The sequence below is a fragment of the Camelus ferus genome, unplaced genomic scaffold, assembly GCF_009834535.1.
Source record: "Camelus ferus isolate YT-003-E unplaced genomic scaffold, BCGSAC_Cfer_1.0 contig299, whole genome shotgun sequence".
Taxonomy (NCBI): domain Eukaryota; kingdom Metazoa; phylum Chordata; class Mammalia; order Artiodactyla; family Camelidae; genus Camelus; species Camelus ferus.
This window is the reverse complement of record NW_022588424.1, coordinates 1,456,305-1,479,136: the sequence shown is the minus strand read 5'-3', so window position 1 is coordinate 1,479,136 and position 22,832 is coordinate 1,456,305. Positions and strand designations below refer to the sequence as shown.

General features: G+C 35.9%; 1 long non-coding RNA gene across 1 annotated transcript in view; it reads right to left on the bottom strand.

Moving 5' to 3' along the window:
• LOC116662527 overlaps positions 1-22,832 on the bottom strand; it is a 157,516-nt gene that overhangs the window by 102,004 nt on the left and 32,680 nt on the right. The gene's annotated exons all lie outside the window — the stretch shown is intronic.

Below are 22,832 nucleotides of genomic sequence, written 5' to 3'. Positions count from 1 at the left end.
CTGGCTTTTGACCTCAGGATTCATCCTGACCCACTACCACTCATGGTGAGCACTGCTACTATAGCTGAAGGAAGACTCAGTTTTCTCCATCATGAATCCAACTTGCCCTCTGGTCAGAGACCTTCAATGGCCTTTATGAAACTGTCTACTTGGGTATGCACAAATTCATTTCTGAGTTGCAGTACTGGAATGTTTTTTGTCCTTATGTCCTATTGTCTAATATAAGGATATATTAGAATATCCTTAAAGAAAGATATTCTAATAATATCTTTACAATGAAGGTGGAGGGGGTGGGGACAATTCTAACTTCCATTTTGGTAAAAGAAAGCTAAACAGTATGCTCCACCTGGTCATCCTGACATCTGGAATCAAATCATGATGTTTCTAAAAGCAGAATCCTCACCAAGTTGCCCTCTGCCTTCCCAACTGATGTCCATGTTTTCTCAAGGCCTTTTCGTACCCCTCACTGTCGATAGTTTGGGATGCACTGAATGTTAGATCTTTCTTATGCTACGATCTTTATGGGTGGAATTAGCATGCTATTCTACTGATTCAAAAGAGTCACTGATTTCAAATTTTCTCGAGAAGTGACCCTTACTTGGTGAAGCATATCACATTAGGAAAAGTGACTGAGTAGATGGGAGACACATGCCCCTAAAAGCATTTTCACTATTATAATTCCAAACCATATTTGGAAAACTTTCAAAAGACCACATATTGCTTCCAACAATAAAACCCATATAAGGTTTACTCATGTATTCATTCATTTAACAATTGTTCATCATATACATGCTATGTAGCAGTATATTTAACATTTGTGTACTTTATGTTGTATTCAATAAAAATTAGACGTTAAAAAAAAAGAAAAATGACCTTTACTGGCATGGTAAGAGAATGCAGACAAGTTGGGAAAGAGCAGTGCTGAAATGAAATGTTCAAATTACAGTTTCAGGAAGGCGCCACAAAGTGAAAACTGCAGCTCTACTAGGTCAAGCCTCAATTCAGAACATTTTTCAGAGCCTCCACCCAAGCCATTATAGAGGGTTGAATGGTGACCCCCCCAGAACACATGTCCATGCTCTGAGTCCTGGAGCCTGTGAATGTTACTTCATTTGGATAAAGGATCTTAAAGATCTAAGGACCTCAAGATGAGATCATCTGGTTTTATCCAAGTTGGGACCCAAATGCAGTAAGTGTCCTTATGAGAGAGACAGAGGAGAGACACACAGGGGGAAGAGGAGAAGGCCATGTGATGACAGAGGCAGAGATTGAAGTGATGTACTCATAAGCCAAAGAACACCTGGAGCCACCAGAAGCTGGAGGAGGCAAAGAAAGATTCTCTGCTAGAGACTTCAGAAGGAGCATGGCCCTGCTGGCACACCTTCATTACATATTCTGGCCTCCAGAACTGTGAGAGTATAAATTTCTGTGTTTTAAGCCACGAAGTTTGTGGCAATCTGTTACAGCAACCACAGGGAGCTAATAAAACCATATACTCTAATTTGCAGCAAGCTTTCCTCACCCTATAGCAACAGAGTGTGCCTAGTTGGCATATAATAAATTCTTAATGGACTCCAGACCAATTGCTTTATATAGTCCTTAAGGACTACCTCTGGGGTAGGAGAGAGGGAAAGGGCAACCCAAATGGATTCAAGATTATTATTCTGCCCACACAACATTTGGAATCTTACCCTAGGAAAGATACAGTACATTTTTCTTTTCTTGTCTACCATGAGCTATATCAAACAAGAAAAAGAAAACACATCACAAAGAATTCTTAATTTTTTCCAAACACAATGTGCTTGATTTTCAAGGGAATTTTTCTCCAAATAATCCCAGAAACACAGTTTAATTGTATTTTACACAGAATATGCACTGATTGGACCCCTTTTTATTCTTTTCAGGTCAAAGACATCTAGCGTCAATCTCATCTCATTAGCTACCGATAAAGTATGTAGCTCTTAAATGAACTTTCACTTGGCAAAAGTGGATAAGGAAATCCACATTTATTCTGAAACCATTCAGAGTTCTAATTTTGTTACAAATAAACTAAACCACAAACCAAGTCATACTAAATGTTAAATGTAAAGAATCTTCACATTCAAATGAAAGAAATTTCAAGTAAGAATTAAGCACAAAATGTCATAGAAATAAGTCAAACACTGGTACAAAAATTAAAATGGAGCAGAAAATAAGAGAAAAAGTTCTTATCAGTTATGATCTTAGCTACCTAAACACAGCTTGGGCCGCTAATTAAGCATTAAGAAAAGACAGATGAGGAGTGAAGGAAAGGGAAATTAATAAAACCCTGAGCGAGAATTTTCTGACAAACGCGCCTTCCCGGTTAATTTTCACATCCAGAGCTAAGCAACATCTGCATCGCCCGCACCTCTTTCATTATGCAGACACCAACCGCTTGCTCATTTATCATTCCTGTACATACGTATTACTGAAGTGCGATGATTCATCACTTTTTGCTGATCAAATAACATCCAGAATCACTTTCCGAATGCTTTGCATAGAGAGGTGACCAAATAACTAAAAATCTGTGAGGCTTCCTTTTAATAACACATTCACGAAAAGATGAGGTAAACCTGACTACTTACAACGTCTCCCATTAGCATGGGGACCAACGGAGCTCTCTTGCTGGCTCCATGGGCCTGTATGCCTCTCTCCACATGCTTTCATGTGCAAATAGACAAAAGTTGCTCTCAACTGAGAACATTTGGGAGCTATCTGCCTCACCTTCCCTTAAGTAAAATATGAAAAGAACTAGGAACAAATAAACGCAAGTATTATGTAAGAAGACTTTTTAATATGTTGCTTGAGTAGTCAATCCCAGGGAATACACCATCTATAAGTGAGCAGACCAGACGTTGTAAATCAGAACTTAGACCACCATCCTTCCAGAAAGTGGCTGCTTTCAGGGGTGTGGGTTGTATGTACTGAATGGAAAGAAATACAGTCTCTTTGTGAGTCATTTCTGCAACCTTCTCAGAGGCTATCAATGTGTCAATTGCAGGTATACAGAAATTGTTAATCGACTGTAACAGACATGTGGACTTTCCTTTTCCTAGTTCCAGGGTATCATTTAGAGATGTCGGCAAACAGCATTTAGGCACCCTGATGTGTTAGCCCTACTGAAAGTTTGTAGGACCTCGGCGGCACAGCAATCACACATCTAAATCTTGTTCTCAGCAAACTGCTGAAGGCAGTTGTCCCCGACATTTCCCTCCACAGGTAAGCAGAGCTACAGGCATGAGCTGAATTCGATGAGAATATGAACAGCTGTGAAAGGACATGATCTCTTCTGAATTAAATCTGAAAAATCCTTTCAGACATATATTAGATTCTCTCTCTCTTCTCTCCTTTCCTTCTTCCTTCTCCTCTGGCAAGCAGAAGACAGGAAAACACCAACGAAGCACTGCTAGGTAAGCTCTATGCTAGGTGCTTTACCTAGCATAACTTAACTACAGTAACAACACTGTCCTTGGAGAAACCTGAGCTCAGCATTATGCCAACATCCACATCCATCCTCTTTCTCCTACTCTGTGATATCTCTAGCAAATGGGCTAAGACTGGTCAATGGGCAAGCCATAGAGCTCAGCCAACAAGTAAGCAGACTATATGGAAAAGTATTCTTAAAATAAAAAAATTAGCAGATATACGTAAGAAAATGTTATATTTAATACTGGGCATCACTCTAGGAAAGAGCAGGCTTGAGCGCAGATAAGCAGAGAAGGCTGTAAATACTGAAGGGAGTAAGGCTACAGTCTGTAGTCTTGGCCACATACAAGAATAAAAAAGGGATGTCAAATCAAGTAAAAGGAAGATACAGTGTGATCTAGAACCCAGGAAAGATTAAGATAAGCATAGTCACCAAGTCAGATACAAATATAGTCGTTAATCTCATGAGAATTAATAGTTTCAATTAATATAGACATCTCTCCATATCCTCCTGCATACTTTAAATCATTTCTAGATTATTTATAATACCTAATACAATGTAAATGCCATGTAAATAGTTGTAAATACAATATGAATGCTATGTAAATAGTTGCCAGCATGTGGCAAGTTCAATTTGCTTTTTTGAACTTCCTGGAATTTTTCTTTTCCAAATATTTTTGATTCAGTTGGTTGAATCTGTAAATGTGGAACCCACAGGTACTGAGGGCTAACTGTAATTTTTCTGCACTATAACCCAGTGTGAACTTGCTTGCATATTGCTTTTATTCTTAAAGGTCCAGACAATTTTAAGCCTAAACCCTAATTCTACAGTCTATGTATGTACCTCAGAAGACAAGGAGGTGCTATATCCTTTCCAGATATGTCTAAGTCATCCTTCTAAAGTTTTTGAAAACTCCCTTGTAACTAAAGAGGCTACCAAGTCCAAGCCTTGGTTTGCCTTCACTGGATACCATCTTCACGTACCTTTATTCCACAGGTTTGAGAAGATAAATTTAACAGGAATACGTCTACCCAAGGGTTTGTCAGAAATATTCCAATTTGTACAGAATGAGTGTTTGCATTTTCAACCATATTTTCCTTCTTTTTTTTGAACATTTTTATTGAGTTATATTCATTTTACAATGTTGTGTCAAATTCCAGTGTAGAACACAATTTTTCAATTATACATGAACATACACATATTGTTACCTTTTTCACTGTGAGCTTCAACCATGTTTTCTATTAACAACTAACACAATTATGAAACTATATCCTTAAATGAAAAATAAAGGATATTACCACAACAAAAATGACATTTAAGATTTTTAACACTTCATATATTGTCTGAGACATTTCAGGTGTTTTTCATATAACAAAATAAGCTAAATGAATACATAGTAGTTACAATGCTCTAGTGATTTCAAAACATGTATGTTTTGTAATTTACCTTAATAATTTCAGTGTATATATATATAGATATAGATATAGATATATGCACACATATGTATGTATGTGTGTATGTGATATATAAAGCAAATATGGCCAAACAGTAACCATTATTATATCTAGAGGATGGGTGTATGGTTGTTCACTTTAGTATTCTTTCTACTTTTGCCTACGTTTGAAATTTTTCATGATCAAATATTACACACACATGTATTCAAGTACATAGGCCAGAGATTCCCATTTCATTAGAGATTCCCACCACCTCACTGGCAGCTGCATAGTAATAACTGCCTCGTTCATTTTTACAGTGGGCTTTTGCCAGTACTTAAGGTATCTAACATATCTCCTTATTAGGAAAAAGCACTTAAAGATGCTTATCTAATTGTGTTCAGACAATGTAAATGACCCGTCTTTATCCACGCTGAACTCCCAGTAGCTATCAATCAATGTATGTTGATACTAGGCCCTGACTAATTGATACTAAAAAGAATCTAACATCTCTGATCTGATAAATATTAAAGTAGTGCTGATGAAGGCAAATAAAGATTTTCCACAAGGGCTTTTGGAGACAAAAGCTCCAGCATTAAAGAAGCATCAGACATGCAAAACAAAAACTCTAACACCTCAATAAGGTGCAGATGTAAGTGTAGTCTAACAGAATATCCAGGGGGTAAGGAAGGCCTCACAGCACAGCTGCCTTATTCTGCACTTGTCCCCTCTAATTCCACCTAACTTGGTAGATGATAAATCCTTTGGATTTGGATATTCTGGGTAAGAGAAGTTGGTCAAAATCTTGGAGGGAAAAGAGAATTTAGAATTTATCAATACAGAAGGAAAATAATGAAGGTGGAGGAATAATCTTCCCAGACTTCAGATAATACTACAAAGCTACAGTAATTGAAACACTATGGTACTGGCACAAAAACAGACATATGGATCAATGGAACAGAACAGAGAGCCTAGAAATAAACCAACACACCTACAATCAATTAATCTTTCACAAAGGAGGCAAGAATACATAACAGAGAAAACACAATCTGTTTGGCAAGTAACGTTGGGAAAGCTGGAGAGCTGCATATAAATCAATCAAGTTAGAACATTCCCTCACACCATACACAAAAATAAACTCAAAATGGCTTAAAGACTTAAACATAAGACAGGACACCATAAATCTCCTAGAATAAAACACAGGCAAAACATTCTTTGACATAATTCATAGCAATGTTCTCCTAGGGAGAACAAGGCAACAGAAAGAAAAGCAAAAATAAACAAATAGGACCTAATTAAACTTATAAGCTTTTGCACAGCAAAGGAAATCATAAACAAAATGAAAAGACAATCTATGGAATGGGAGAAAATATTTATAAACAATGCGATTGACAGGAGTTTAACTTCCAGAATGTACAAACAGCTCATACAACTAATAACAAAAAAACAAACAAAAAACAACCCAATCAAAAAATGAGAAGACCTAAACAAACATTTCTCCAATGAAGACATACAAATTGCCAATATGCACATGAAAAGAAGCTAAATATTACTAATTACCAGAGAAATGCAAATTAAAACTACAATGAGGTATCACCTCACACCAGTCAGATGGCCACCATGAAAAAGTCCAGAAATGATAAATGCTGAAGAAGGTGTAAAGAAAAAGGAACCCTCCTACACTGTTGGTGGGAGTGTAATTTGGTGCAGCCACTAAGAAAAACAGTATGAAGATTCCTTAAAAAACTAAAAATAGAGTTACCATAATAGCCAGCAATCCCACTCCTGGGCATATATCCAGAGGGAACTTTATTCCAAAAAGATACAAGCACCCCACTATTCACAAGCAGTACTATTTACAACAGCAAGTCACATAAGCAATCTAAATGTCCATCGACAGATGACTGGATAAAGATGTGGTATATATACACAGCAGAGTACCACTCAGCCATAATAAAGAATGAAATAATGCCATTTATAGCAACATGTATGGACCTGGGGATTATCATACTAAGTGAAGTAAGTCAAAGACAAATACCATATGATAGCACTTACTTATATGTGGAATCTTTAAAAAAAAAAAAGATGTAAATGAACTTATTTACAAAATAGAAACAGACTCACAGACATAGAAAACAAACTTACAGTTACCAAAGGGGAAAGGGAGAGGAGAGATAAATTAGGAGTTTGGGATTAGCAGACACAAACTACTATATAAAGAATAGATAAGCAACAGGGTCATACTATATAACACAGGGAACTATATTCAAAAGCTTGTAATAATCTATAATGAAAAATAGTATAAAAAAGAACATATATATGTATAACTGAATCACTATGCTGTACACCAGAAACATATTGTAAATCAATTATACTTCAGTTAAAAAAAAGAATTTATCAGTATATTGTCTCTCCACAATCTTCATTCCTATGCTCCTAAACATATTTCTTATAGAAGAATTTACTATTGCAAGTAACTTAAGAATTTATGAAGTAAACATGGGTTAGAGATAAGATTTATAATCAAAATTGTGAAATTATTTTAAACACTGTCTATATATATAATAAAAACCAAACAAGGAAGAATGATGACAGTACAAGTATTTTTAAAATGTCTTTTTATGTATCTTGAATTTGTAAAAAGTGGTTCTAAACAACACATTCCCTTGGTCTGTCCCTAGTTCACGAAAAACTTGAAAATATTCTCTCCCTACAGTGATGGTCAAGTATTTTTTTTTTTTTTTTTTTTTGCTTTAATACAATACCATCCACATGAAAAGGCACATAAAATATGTCTGGTCCTCCAGGCCCATTTTTAATGTTTGTTTTCGTACTCAGAGTAGATAATGATTTCTGTTTGTTAGATTTCAATCTCTCACAAATATGGAAATGATGTCAATTTGAGTTTGGGAGTGTTAGATCCATTAAGAAAAGAGGCCATTAGACTGAAGGGGCTCTAATGCCATGGGAGCCTGCCTAAGCACACCCAGATCCTAAACCTGAAATGCCTCAAGGTCAAGAAAGCGAAATCTGAGGACAAGTAATCACAACACCTAACAAGGCCTTCCCAAATCAAACAGCCAATCAAACAATGACCCTTGCTTTGCTTCCACATCTTCTCTGTAAAAGTATTTTCCCAAGCTCCTGTCCATGGAGCCCTCTTGACTACTTCTAGTTTGGTGCTGCTCAATTCAAGTTTTCTTCAAAGAAACTCTTAAAATATTTAATATGCCTCAGTTTATCTTTTAACAGGAGGAATAACTAAACTCTTATTTAAGAAAGCCTTGATTCCTAGTGGCAAATCTGACCAGTGGGAAATCTGGTATAAAACCTCCAGGTTCTCAGCATTATAATCTACCCATTATACAGATTATACCTGAACCATGAATAAAGTAACTTTGTCAGGAAAAAAAACCTAGGAATATACAATTATCTTAAAGACAAAAGCTCATTTTAGTATCTTGTCTATTTTTCCTTTATTTTTTCTTGGCAATCTCAAGTATAAATTACTCTGTAGGAGTCTGTATTTCTTCATCTTTACTGAATACTTTTTTCACACTCCACACTAGATATCAAGGACTTTTAGTCTCCCTCCCTCTCAACTCACAGATTATTTCTGAAAGCATCTAAAGTGAAAACTGACACAAAAGACAGATTTCTGTCTTCGAAATTTCACATTAAATGAGGAAGTAGCGTTTGTTGTTTTGCTTTTCCCCAGATAGTTCAGAGTCAAGTCCCAACCAACTCCCTCCACCACCACTTAGGAATCTTATTTCTGTGAAAACTGGAAAAAATATATATAATCCCTGATGACTCAGCTTCTCTGGGTGCTGCTGAAGCAATGGTGTGGAGGGACTGTGCTGGCGTGTCCTCCAAGCTGGGAGACCTGAGCTTTGCTGGCTATTTCTCTCCATTTGAGTGAGCCTGTCCCTGGCGTTCTGTTTCTCCAAGCATCTTCCCCACTAGTCAGCAGAAAAGGAAACTCACATGAAATTAAATATCATTCTATATGAAATATGACTTAGGTCCTTAAACTGGTCTTCATTTGCAAGGACACAAGCCATTAACCTTGGGCCAGAGACACAAATAATAAAGGTACCAATTGGTAAAGTAAATATTCACACTGAAAGAAACCATGAAAAATTGGTAGCGAAGTTAGTTATGGTTCCTATATTGTCTTTCTGAGAAATGAGATGCATTTAAGATAGTGCCCATACTTTAAGATGGGAACCATGATTAATGACAATGCTTCACCTTATTCAGAAAGAAAAAGAACTGCACATCAAAACAGATACAAGGTATTTTAAAATTATAGATGGAGTGGGGAATGTACTTTCTATCTTTAAAAAGAAAAAGAAGCAGGCAAGTAATTGCTGCCTTTCAAAGGGTTAAGCGTTTCTGATTAGCTCTGGGTCATGCATCACATTTTGAGTGCCTAAGCTGAAAGACACACTTCATTGAACCCCATCTAGCAAGCTTCATGCTTATGAAGGTGTTCCTCTTGATTGCTTCTCATCTGGGCTACAAAACGATTGGGTTGGAGGCTGACATTGATTAAGTGCAAGAGAACCATGTTTTACTGTGACAGCTGCTAGGCCTCTGCCAACAAATCAATGTATTTTTCCCCCTTTCGTCTTAACTCTCCCGTTAGCATCCTGCTGTTACTAGAGATGAAAAACATCTCTATAACTGTCTGCTGATTGACCACTTTCTGATTTGCCAATCACATAAAATGTTTTTATGATGGAAAAGGCTAACCCTTCATTCTAAGCAGCTTTTTGTGCCCAAATAGTGCAATTTGCTGGAATCCTCTGGGGTGTGGCTGCTGCTCCTATAACTTAGAATCACAACAGAGAGTAAGACATATTTTACAGAAAAATGCCACTTTACTTCCTGGATTTGATCAGTAAGGTTACAAATGCACCCTGTCCACGAATTGGAGGACTGTTTTAGCAATGGTTCCACCTACTGATCTTCTGCAATCTAAATAAGACAGTCACCCTTAATAGATTTTTGTGCACAGAATATCCTTGGTTATTTATAATAGAGTGAGGCTGTTAAAAGCTGCTCTCTCTTGGCATCACACTGTGCACCAGAAACAGGAGGCATGGTCAGAAGACAGCATATACAGAGGTCTCTACAGCAGCACTGGGTCAAAACAGAACTTTATTTTTTAATTCTTATTTCTCACTGAAGTGTAGTTGATTTACAATATTAGTTTCAGGTGTACAGCAAAGCCAAATAGAATTTTTATAGATATACTGCTTAAAACAGCAAACCAGTCTCCTGCCTTCTACCTCCAACTGTCAGCTTGAAATTGAGCCTTGAACTTGCCTGACTGGAAACATACACACCAGACCTCTATGGAATGAGAAAAGTACTGCCTAGTAATTAGAGCATTCTGGAACTGTTTATTGAAAGGTGTATTTTCATATGCTTTTGTCTGTGATTTTATTTTGTAACCAAAAACTAGGTAACCCTAAATGAAGATTTTCACTGTGTCGATCTTTGACAACATGGTTTATTTTACCCAATTTCTCCTTGTACCTTAGGATATAAACTTGAGACACAAATAGCTGTACTGAAAACTTGTTACACTGTCAATAGGCCAAGATGGCAACAGGATTTCAGCCACGGAAGAAGCTCTTTGATGTCATGGGTTGAACAGAACCATGACTTGCCCTTAACTTTCTGCTAGCTTGATCAGCAAGCCATTGGAAATGAGGGAAGAAAACTCAAATCTCCTGTATAATGTAGTGGTGAGGGGGGAATCACTTGTTCAGATCAAGGAAAACATCAGTAAAAATTTCAAAGGACACAAAGAAATAGAGCAGTTAATAAGCCAGTTTTCCAAACAATATAGCACTGGACAGGAATCTTGGTTGGATACTGATGGTTCTTTAACTCATTCAACCTGAATGCCCCTGGAGTCCCATGTTACACAAAATCCAGCACAAAAGAAGGTAGTTACAGTAGTAACATCTTTTCCTTTTTTTTTCCACCCAGGAAAGAAAAAAATAGAACTAACATGGAAAAGTAATGGGGCCAAAGGTGAAAAGAGGAAGGAGCAAGATTAACTAACTTGGTCACAAAGAAAACAGGCATTAGGAGAGGATGCCAGAAGAGTGCCTGCTAAACAGCTCCTGGTATTCTCTGGCCCCAGCCTCCACACCTCCGGAGGTGTTTTTAATCACTAAGGAGTCAGCCTCCTCTTGCACAGAAGAGCTTTATGATTGCTATAAAGGAGTAACAGGAATTTTCAAAAGTTTTCAAGTTCATAGTACCATAGAAACAAAGTGTTAACAGTAAGTAGACCTGTTTTTGTCATAAATGACCAAAAAAGAAAATAAATTAGAGTTAGGATAATAACCAAAATTAAGACAGTGTTTTCTCATTTGATTTCATGGCCATAATAAAGGCTCTTGCTACTATAATGCAATTCATCCTGGTTCTCAGAATATTTCTTCACATTCAACAACATTCCTTTTAAGAACCGAAAAGTTTAAACAAAACTGTTTCATCTGTTATGAAATATCCATATATAAAAATGTATTATCCAAACATTTTTAGACTTAAAACTTTTTAACTGAATTATAGTTGATTTACAATGCTGTGTTCATCTCTGAAGTACAGCATAGTGATTCAGTTTTATATATATATATCATACACATATTCTTTTTCATTATAGGTTATTACAAGCTATTGAGTATAGTTCCCTATGCTATACAGTAGGACCTTGTTGTTTATCTATTTTATATATAATAGTTTGTATATGCTAATCCCAAACAACATATTAAAACATATTTATAAGTGCTATATGTGCTCCCTTTTTTAGGGACAAAATTTACTTTTGTTTTTCCCTCTTCTTTCCTACCTTACCTTATGGTTAAGAAAACTTTTCACTCCAAAAGAAGTAAAAATTAAATTAGAACACACAACCAAGTAAAACCCATTATGATGATATCTGCCCCCAGACCATTTATGACAGAAAGGGATCCCTTCTATTATCAGAAAGTTGTGATCAGTTACTTTGTTTTGTTTTTTAAGCTCTGAAAAATTTTCTTTCTGTCATTTCTTTTTAAGAAGTTTCTGTATGTCTCTTCTCTCATTTGTGAAAGAAGGCTTTTAGGCATTTAGTTTGGTATGCAACTTTCCATCATACATAAGAATTAAGGAAATCTTACGTAAAAGCACTCTTCTCGCAATTATCCTATCATATTGTTGCAAAAGGAAGCATCTCATCATAAAGTTCTCAAGCCCTAGCTTTATCCCATGTCCAAGACCACACAGCTGGTCTAAAAGGAAAAGGACTTGAATTTTATTTTTTATTAATCCCAGGTTAAAGACTATAATTTAAAGAATTGTCTCATCTGAGATGGTTCAAGGCTCACGTTGAAACTATTGTCTCCACTAACATAAGAAAGGACACACATACACCTCAATTGAGAATCCAACAAAGAGCCTGAAGCCCATTGGCAGATACACACTATTTAGGTGGATAAATAAGCACATTTGATTACATTGTGTCTTAGATTGTTTTCTGGAAACAAATAGTGAGATGGAGAATTATAAGCAGAAGGTTAAGCAGGGGATACTCTTGAGAGCTACAACTGTAAAAAAGGAAAGGATGGTGGAACCAGGCAGTGGGAGAAGCTGACTTAGAATGCAGCTGTAACTGGGGCATCCACTCATCCCGGGGAGCTCCAAGGATGGAATGGCTCCTAAGAGTTGTGTCAAACGAGGCAAGAATTCTGGGCTTTATCCTCATAGCAGACAGTCTGGGGCCTTGGGCAGCTCCCTTTGAGGGCAGACTCTTGGGTGAGTCAGTTCCTATAGCCAAGGGCAATGCCTAGGGAGGGAGGCAGTTGTGAGCTACTAGCCCTAGAAATTCCAAGCAACCAGAGGATGGGTGCATCAGCCAGAACAGGGGACCTGGGAAAACCCATGTGGTATCCACTGGAGAAAGTACATTACTTATGATATAGACTACTTTGCCTCAAGTGTAAAAAGTCAACATTTTATTTACGGTAGCTCATTTTCACAGGGAAAACGTATTCTAGGTTTGATGTTTTGTTGTTTTGTTGTTGGAGTGTGTGTATGTGTGTTTGTGCATGTGCGCATGTGCACATCAGGACCTTTTTGCAGCTAATTTAAAACTAATTCCTCTTGGAATCATGAATTAGAACTTAGAAAAGACCTGGCCTAATACACTCATTTTACTAATAAAGGAAATTTTCCCTGTCAAAAGGATGATTAGTGACAGAGACATACCTAGACATTCCAATCTAATTCCCTTTCAGATCATCATTCTGCTTCATTAATTTAAAAATCTTTGACTGTCCATTATATTTCTGATTGTACTGGAAACACAGGGGCAATACAAAAGAAAACTCATGGTTTGCACCCCCACAGAAGCTTATCATCTTGAGATCATCTGTACTGAAATGTGCTCCATTCTTACTGAAAATGCTCTTCTAATAATAAGCCTTGACAACATTTGTGTTAGTTATTTTATGATAATCCAGTGTGAAACTCTGACCTCTTCTGCGCTGTACAAAATTGTCAATCTTCCCATATTTTGATTATGAACCTATGGAGAGGAAAACTTTTCCCTTCCTCCCTTCTAGGCTCTTGGAATGGCCTAATAATTAAATTGACACAAAACAGATAAACAGGAGGAAAAAAATAATTTCATACATATGGCAGTCCCACAAAAACATACAAGACTCCACAACAGTCAGGCTATTAAGGTTTACATGACATCCTGGGCTAAGGAGAAGTGGGTAGGGGGCTGGGATTTCAGAGGAGAAAGCCAGTTCACAAGAAGATACAAACAGCCAATGTCTAGTAAATAAATGTTTGCCATGTGGGGATTCTTTCTGATGTAAAAAAGTTATCTTTGTTAATAGCTCTTTCCTGGTACAGGCTCCCTATCTAAATTCTTTTAGGCAGTTAAAAGAGAGGTAAAAAGCTCTTCTTGAGTCTACTGGGCCCTGACTATATTAAAGCAAACTCCAGGCATCATATCATTTCAACTCTGAAGAGTGCAAGAAAGAAACTCTTTTCTTTTTAAAACAAAACCAAAAAAACCCTATTATAAAATATTATCACACATAAAAATTAACTGTAATTTTTAATAGTAAGAAGTCCAGCAGTACTCACGATTCTCTCATTGTCTTACACATTTATTTTTTTTTGCAGTTTGAATCAAAGTCTAGATAGGAATCAAAATGGCAACTTTTCTGTATCTTTTAAGCCCCTTACTCTATGGATTGTCTACTTCTTTTTGTTCTTTCTGTCACAGCTATTGCGGTAGTGTAAACCTAAGGAAAACAAAGATGGTTGCTCACCACCCAGTTCTACAAGGAGTAAGTCATGAGCCACTGACAGTGCACCCTGGGAGGAATCAAAACAGGATGAGGCACCTGAGCTTTGGACAAGAAAGCCCCTTAGATGGATAGATATCTTGGGAAGAGTTTTAATGAACCCTGATTCTTGCATTTCCCCATACATAGAAAAGCACTAAAATCATTAACTTGAGTTATCTGTTTTTTGTGAATAGCAGTAGTCTTTTACCAAGATGTATACTTGACTGCCCATACTTTCTAGTCAAAAGTCATATATATATACCTCCCTTACCCCTCTGGAACAGTTCCCTCAGAGCTATTGAGGGGCTGTATCTTGGGCTATAGTCCTCAGTAAGGTCCCTGAATAAAACTTAAACTCACAGCTCTTATGCTGGGCATTTTTCTTTCAATTGACAGTACTTGTTGAAGAAAATGCACTGTTTGTTCTGCTGGGTTTTTCTGATTGCATTTCCAGGATATGTTTTAACATGCTCTTTTGTTTGCTATAAATTTCCTATAAATTGTTGATTATATCTATAGGCTTGATCTGTTTTAGATTTAATATTTCAGGCAAGAAAATTTCATAGGTTGTCTCACATACTAGCATAAAAATGGCTTATCTCTTTTTTTATGTTACCAGTCTTTGCCTAGATCCACTAATTTATAAGGTATTAGATGCAAAATTGTGATATTTTATTATTTCTTCTTGATTTATTAGGTCTAAATAGTCTATAAAGAAGAAATTTTCCTCATTAATTATTTGGTTACTTTAAACTGTAATTTTAAGCTTTGTAGTAATGAAAATACTTCACAATCCAGCTCTGACCTGTCTTGTCAGATTCAATCTCTCCTCCCCACCACACACAGATTTTCCCCAGGAGTGTAATGGTTTACAAGAACTGTGTTTCAAGATCTTTTCTGACATCCCCATCATTTAGCAACTGCTGGCACATATTGGCAATTAAGAAATGTTTGCTGAATGGGAGAGTGAATGAGAACTTCCTATGTAAGTAATGGATCATGTAATACTTGTATTTATGCATGATTTCAAACACATTCAGACTTCAGATGCTCATACTTAATGTCAGAAAGAATTCTTTTCAATGTGAATACAATAATGCACTGACAAGTCATATTAACTTCTAATACAACATTAGCAGTGAATTAAATGAAGACATTCTAAATTACACCATTCAAGAGATAAATGTTATTCTAGAAGAGATTTGGCACCATGTACTCTTAGCAATATGAAGTCACCAGTTCTCAAGGATTTTATTTCCTATCACCAGTAATAACCAAACCTTCACTCTAAGCAGAGTCAGGTAACATTAGTATTTTAAAGAGCACTAAGCAAACCTGCTTTAAATACAATGAGAAGAGTTCACTCTGAGGCACAGTGTTATTCTCAAAACACTCTCCCCCTGCCTTAGATGACACCGTACCCAAAGGTTTTCCTCCTACGTGTATCATTTTCATTCTGTGTCTGCCTGCTCATCCTTTCTCAGTGATCTTTAGCTGAGTTCCTCAAAGTTTAGAACTAAACTTGCCTTACTTTTACATTTACTCCTAGGCAATACCATCTAATTATCAACTTCTTTCTTGTCCACCTCTTTCCTTTGAGTTTTAGAGAGTAACTGCCAGCATCTCTACTTGGAAGTTTCATAGGCAGCTCACCCTGAACATCATCATCTTCCTCCTGCGGCCTGCCCTTCTCCAATTGCTTAGAATCTCAAAGAGCACCACTCCATGTAATTAAATAAACTAGGGCTCCAGCCATGCCTTCTCCCTCCCCTCTCCCCTCATATCCAATCAAGAATCAGTTTTTTTGTTTTCTGTTCCACATACTAAATACTTCTTGAATGTGTAAGGGAGCAAAACTTGCAATCCCAAAATGTCTCTTTGGCATATGGATTATTTCAAATTGAAAACAATCAAGTCCCAAAAGACTCAAGAACTAAAAGCTGGTTCTTTGAAAAGTTAAACAAAACTGATAAACCTTTAGTCAGATTCATCAAGAAAAAAAGGGAGAGAAACTAAATTAATAAAATCAGAAATGAAAAAGGAGAAGTTACAACCAACAGCACAGAAATACAAGGGATCATAAGAGGCTACTATGAGCAACTAGTAGCCTCAACTATACGCCTATACAAAAAGGACAACCTAGAAGAGACGGACAATTTCTTAGAAAGGTACAATTTTCCAAGACTGAACCAGGAAGAAATAGACAATATGAATAGAACAATATCCAGTACTGAAACTGAATCCATAATTTAAAAACCCCCAACACATAAAAGTCCAGGACCAGGTGGCTTCACAGGCAAATTCTACCAAACATTTAAGAAAGAGTTAACCTCAATCCTTTGGAAACTATTTCAAAAAATTGCAGAGGAAGAAACACTTCCAAATTCTATGAGGCCATCACCAGCTTGATACTAAAACCAGATAAAGATATCACAAAAAAAGGAAATTACAGGCCAATATCAGTTATGAATATAGATGCAAAAGTCCTCAACAAAATACGAGCAAATCATCTCCAACAATGCATTAAAAGGATCACACACCATGATCAAGTGGGATTTATCCCAGGGATACAAAGACTTTTCAATATCCACAAATCAATCAATGTGATGCAGCACATTAACAAGTCAAAGAATAAAAACCATATGATCATCTCAATAGATGCAGATAAAGCTTGTGATAAAATTCAACATCCATTTATGATAAAAACTCTCCAGAAAATGGACATAGAGGGAACATACCTCAATATAATAAAGGCCATATATGACAAACCCACAGCTAACATCATATTTAATGGGGAAAAGCTGAAAGCATCTCCTCACAGATCAGAGATGCCCTCTCTTGACACTTTTATTCAACAAAGTTTTGGAAGTCCTAGTCATAAGAGGAAACTTTGACCTACCCCACTAACTGCCCAAAAGAATTTCGATAGTCTGTTCCCAGAACAGAGTATCATGAGAGTTATCTGCAAAGAATATAGGCTAGGTGTGGTGGGGAAATCTCAGGCAGAGCTTAGGAACCAGAGTCCACTCCGTGTCCCACTGTCTCTGCAAGACCCAGCAAACATTTGTTTACTGAGCATTTGCTTTTTATCTCCATGTCAATTTCTTCCTCCCACCTGAATTCCCAAACCACTACCCACCACACCCTCTTTTGTCTTTAGCTGAAGATGGTATTTAAGACGAAGGCTTTAGCCATTTTAGTGAGTTTCTCAGTTTTCCTGAGTCTCCTCCTTGAACACATGTTATTAAACTTCATTTGATTTTTCTCTTGTTAATCTGTCTCATGTCAGTTTCATTCTTAGACCAACCAGAAGAACCGAGAAGGGCAGAGGAAAATTTCTTCCTTCTCAATAAAAATGACACTGTTTCTCTCTCTTTCCACATTTACCATGCTGGTCCAGGTCATTAGGGAATTTTTCCCACACTATAGTTAATTTCTCCCAATGGCCTCCATGCATACAATCTTGCTCTGAGTCAATTCAGAATAATCCTTTAAAAATTCTTTCACTCTCTAAATTCCTTGGAGGCTTTCTATTCGCTGGGTATAAAGAAGAAAATCTTTGACTTCTTAAAAGCTTTGCATGGTCTAGATATAGTCCTTTCCAAGTCATTCTAGCCACATTTGGCTTAATTCATTAGGTACATTATATTTGTTAAGGAAAGGATAAGTCTTTTACATATAGGTTGTTCCTTCAGTCTGGGATACATGGCCAGACACTTCCATTGCACTGAATTTATCATCAGGCCATGGCTCAAACGCACTGTCTTTAACATTCTGTGACACACATACCACCCTCTCTGCTATCACCACTAAGATACAGGATTACTTGTTATAATAACTTATCCAATCCCATACTTCTTTATAGCACTTATAACAGTTACAATTAAGTAATGAATTGATTTAAGTAGGGAGAGTGTTTTTTTGTTTTTTGTTTGTTTTCTTAATATTGCCCTCCCAAACTAAAACGTGATCTTATAAAAGCTAGGGGTCTAGAGTTACGTCAATCTTAGTCACAAGTTTCTTAATTATTAACAAAGTCCCTGATACATAGTAAATAATAAATAAATACTTGCTGAATAAAGAAAGAAACCAATCAATCAACTAGAAAGGCACAAGAGACTTTCACTTTGTCATCTGCCTCCTAGGCTTTCAGGAACCTTCATATCCAGGCCAAAGTGAAATCTTCTGCTAAGGTATACAATTTAAGGCATACAAATTTATCTTTGTAAATAATATATATAGTACCTGCATACTTGATTTTGTCCTTTATAAAGCATTGTCTAATAAGCAGCAGTTTACTCAATTTACTTTTACTGTCAAATATGAATACTCTGCTAAAAGAGGTACACTCTTTTTCTGAATGGTTACTTGAGATGATCCCTACAGTGTCTACATGGCATGGTACCTGCCATATAGAAGTTGCTAATACATTTTAATTTTCTTATCATTTTTAGAAGTAATGAAGTTACTGTGGGAAATATAGGTAGGTAAGATTGAGCATTGTGTCCAAACCATTCTTGACTCACAGCATGGAAAAGGAGCCTCCATTATATAATTTAGTTGCCATGATACCTGCACATTTTATTGCAGTGAAGTTGTACTGATGGAAAATTAAGATCAAGGTAACTGACCATGGATTTTTACAAAGTGGCTTAAAATGGAGCCTAATACCTAGTCCTTTGCCAAAGATGGTAGTGCGGTATTCAACAAATCTCTATGAGAACATTTTAACCTAGTCATTTGTAAATACAGAGTCTGATAAATTCTAGAAACAAGGGAATCTCAGAAATAATTAGAGAAAATTCTGATTCTCAGTAGCACATTTAGCTTTATTGGTACAGCTATTATGAAATACTCTTGGCTCATGTACATACATAGCAATTAAGGTTTGCTAGTATCCCTTAAATTCAAATCATCTGTCTGTAATGATTTTTTACGGTCTGCTTGCTCTATTAGTTATTGAAAGAGATGTGCTTAAAAATCTCCTACTATAATTGTGGATTTTTCTTCTTATTTCTGTCAGGTTTTGCTTTGGGTATTTAAAGGCTACGATATTAGATGCATATATAAATTTAGGTCTATTATTTCTTCTTGTTGAATTTACCCAATATTATGAAATGCCTGTTTTAGTCATTAATGTTACCTCTGCCCTTGAAGTTTACTTTAATGTCAGTATATCTTCACTGTATCTTTTTTACTGGTGTCTTTCTATAAAATCCTTTTGCTTTCAAATTTTATGTATTCTTGTATTTAAGGTGAGTCTCTTGTAAGCAGCAAATTATTGGGTTTTGTTGTTTAATCCAATCTAACAATATTTATCTTTTAATTATTTAATCTATTTACACTTAACATAATTACTAATATATATGATTTATATCTACAATTGTAGTATTTAGTTTTTTTCTCCCATCTGCATCTTTTCCTTTGTTTTTATGGTTCTCTGTTCTTGCCTTCTTTTTGAGTTATCAATCTTTATATTATTTCATTTTCCCTTGTATTAGCTTTTTATTTATACATTCTTCAATTCACATTTGTTTTGCTTACCTCGGCAATTAAAACTTGCATTCTAGTTTTACTAGTATCTATCAAATTTAAACTTCTCACATTTCCAGACAGTACAAGAACTCAGAACCTTTTAATACCATTCATCTTCCTTCCTCCTTGTGTACTCTTCTTACCATGTAATTCTATATATATTTTAAAACCCACAACATTATTATTAAGAAGTTCACATTTATTTTAAAGATTTATTCACAAACATATCCACTCTGGCACTTTTTAGTCATTCTTGCATTGGTATCAATTCAATCTGATAATATTCCAACAGTTTGTTATGAAAATATTCAAATATATAGAAAAGTGGAAGAATTTTACAGTGCACGAGCATCTATGTATCATCTAGATTCTGCACAAGCATATACACAGCACCTAGATTCTACATTTTACTAAACTTGCTTCATTACTTATTTATCTAACTCTCCACCCTTCTATCTATGTATTTTATTACTTGCTTTAAGTCTAAGCTGCAGGTCTCACCTATGCTGCTTGCTAAATACCTCAAAATGCACACCACCTACTAGAGTTCAATATTTATTCACAGTTGTTATTTTGAGGTATAATGTATATGCAAAGAAATGTACAAATCTTAAGAGCACCATCCATGAAATTTGCTGGATGTCTATTGGTATCTCTTTGTGATGTTGAGTACTTTTTCATGTGCTAATTTGTGTATCTTCTTTTATAAACACATCTGTCCAAACATTTTTGCATTTTTTTTTTTTTTGAGAGGGGAGGTAATTAGGTTTATTTATTTTTAATGGAGGTACTGGGGGTTGAACCTAGGACCTTGTGCATGTTAGGCATGCACTCTACCGCTGAGCTATACCCTCCTCCAACCCCCAATTTGCACACTTTCAATTGGATTATTTATCTCAATATTTATTCTTGAGTTGTAGAAGTTCTTTTTATATCCTCGGTATCAGTCCTTTGTCAGATATCTGTGTTGGAAATATTTTTTTCCAGTTTGTGGATTTGTAAATCATTCTCTCAATGTTATCTTTTGACAAGAATTTTAAATTTTGATTAAGTTTATCATTTTTTTTTAATGGTTATTGCTTTCTCTATCCTGTCCAAGAAAAGTTTGTTATCTGCAATCTCAAAGATAGTCACCTATGTTTTCTTTGCAAGTTTTATTTTTCAAGCTTTAAATTTAGATTTATAAGTCATCTCAAACTAATTTTTGGTATGATATAAGGCACTGTTTAAGGTTTACTTTTTTTCCATATGAATATCCAGTTTATCCATTTATTTCAAAGACATCCCTTTCTGCATTTAATTGTTTTAAATACTTAATTGAAAATCAAATGTCATTCTAATTCTGGGCCTTCTATTCTGTTCCACTAATCTATCTGTTTAATCTCTATTTAAATTACAAATTATCTTGATAAACAAAGTAACTCAAGTTATGACACAACACATGCTTTTTCCAAATTAATCCTCAGTGCTAACATTTTACTGGTGGATATCTAACTGAATATCCACTTCTACCATTTTTCTATTGCCTACAGGGTTTTGATTTGAATCCAGTTCTACTTAAGTAAATTTAGTCTTGATTTGCCAAGAAAATGTTTTTTCCATCCCTTCTCAAAGGTCAGCAAACATTAGTTACTTCGTAAATAAAATAATTTAGCAGCATTCCAAATGTTCTCAAAGTAACTATATTAGTTATGTTATGGATCTTCAGCTTATACTTTTTATTTTTGGAAATTGCATTAAACGACATAAGCCAAAAAAAAAACAAAAACAAAAACAAAAAAACACAGTGACTGTGGATAAAAATATTTAACCTCAAATTGCTAGCTTCTTAGAACTACAAGTTGCTCTGGCTGTTAACAGTCCTGGGGATCACCCCGGTTATATCCAGAGCAATATTTGTTTTAGTCCCATTTATTGATTTCTTAGGCTAAGCTCTTTGCTGAGATGGCAGCACACAACTCAAACAATTTCACAGAATTTAAGGGTTAGAAGGGAACTTAAAGGTCACTGAGTCCAACCACTGTCAAAATAATATCAGATATCCTCAGAATATTAACACACATGAGTTGGCCCCTCCACATGCTGCTAAACTCAGCAAATACTTTTCAGTACTTAACTTGCTTAAATACTCGGCTAGTTACCACTGTCCTCTCCACTCCTCTTCCTTCTCCTGCTTATTTTTCCATTTCCCGACACATTTTCTTCCCAGGGCTTCTAGGGTACTACATTTTACCATGTATTCATGCTACCTCTGCGAAGACCCTTTTCTTCAGAAATTACTTAAATCTGCAAGGTTTGTCCTAAATCCTCTAATCTTATCCTCTACACATTCTCTCATCTGTTCTCCTAGCTCCATCCATTTTAGGCTGATAATATTTAAATCTACATTTAACCTAGAACTCTGTCCTATATTACAGATTTGTATATCCAGTAGCTGTTTGGACATCTCCATTCAGAAGTCTCACAGGTATCTCAAACTCATCATTTCTAAATTAAACTCATTTTCTCCCCACAAACCCAATGCTGCTTCTGTGTTCCCTAGCACTGTCAGTAGGACATTATCCACCCAATCATTCAAGTAAGAAAACAGAACATCACCCACTTGTATCTCATAACTCAAATCCATCAACTGTTCTCCTTCCTGTCAATTTCCTAATTCAAGCAACCAACTTCTCCTTCATGTTATACAATATTACAAAAGTCTTCTAACTGGAATACCTGCCTCCAGTATCATCCTTTTTTTTTTCACCATGCTGACAGTCATTTTTCTAAAACACAAGTCCAGTCGTCTCTCTCCTTCATTTAAAACATTTTGATTGCTACATATTGTACCTAGTATAAAGTCAAACTGTATTAAAATGGCCTTCAAGGCCCTTGGTTAGTTCTCTAATTTCATCTCTTCCTACTAAATCACCATTTCAGTTTTAGAAAAAATGACTGCATCTTGCTCAATCACGCATTCAAAGGATTCCCTCTGGCTTCAATCAGCTGTTCAACATTGGGTTTCCTCAGAAACCAACTTTAAGATGGAGGTTGGTATGCATAAAA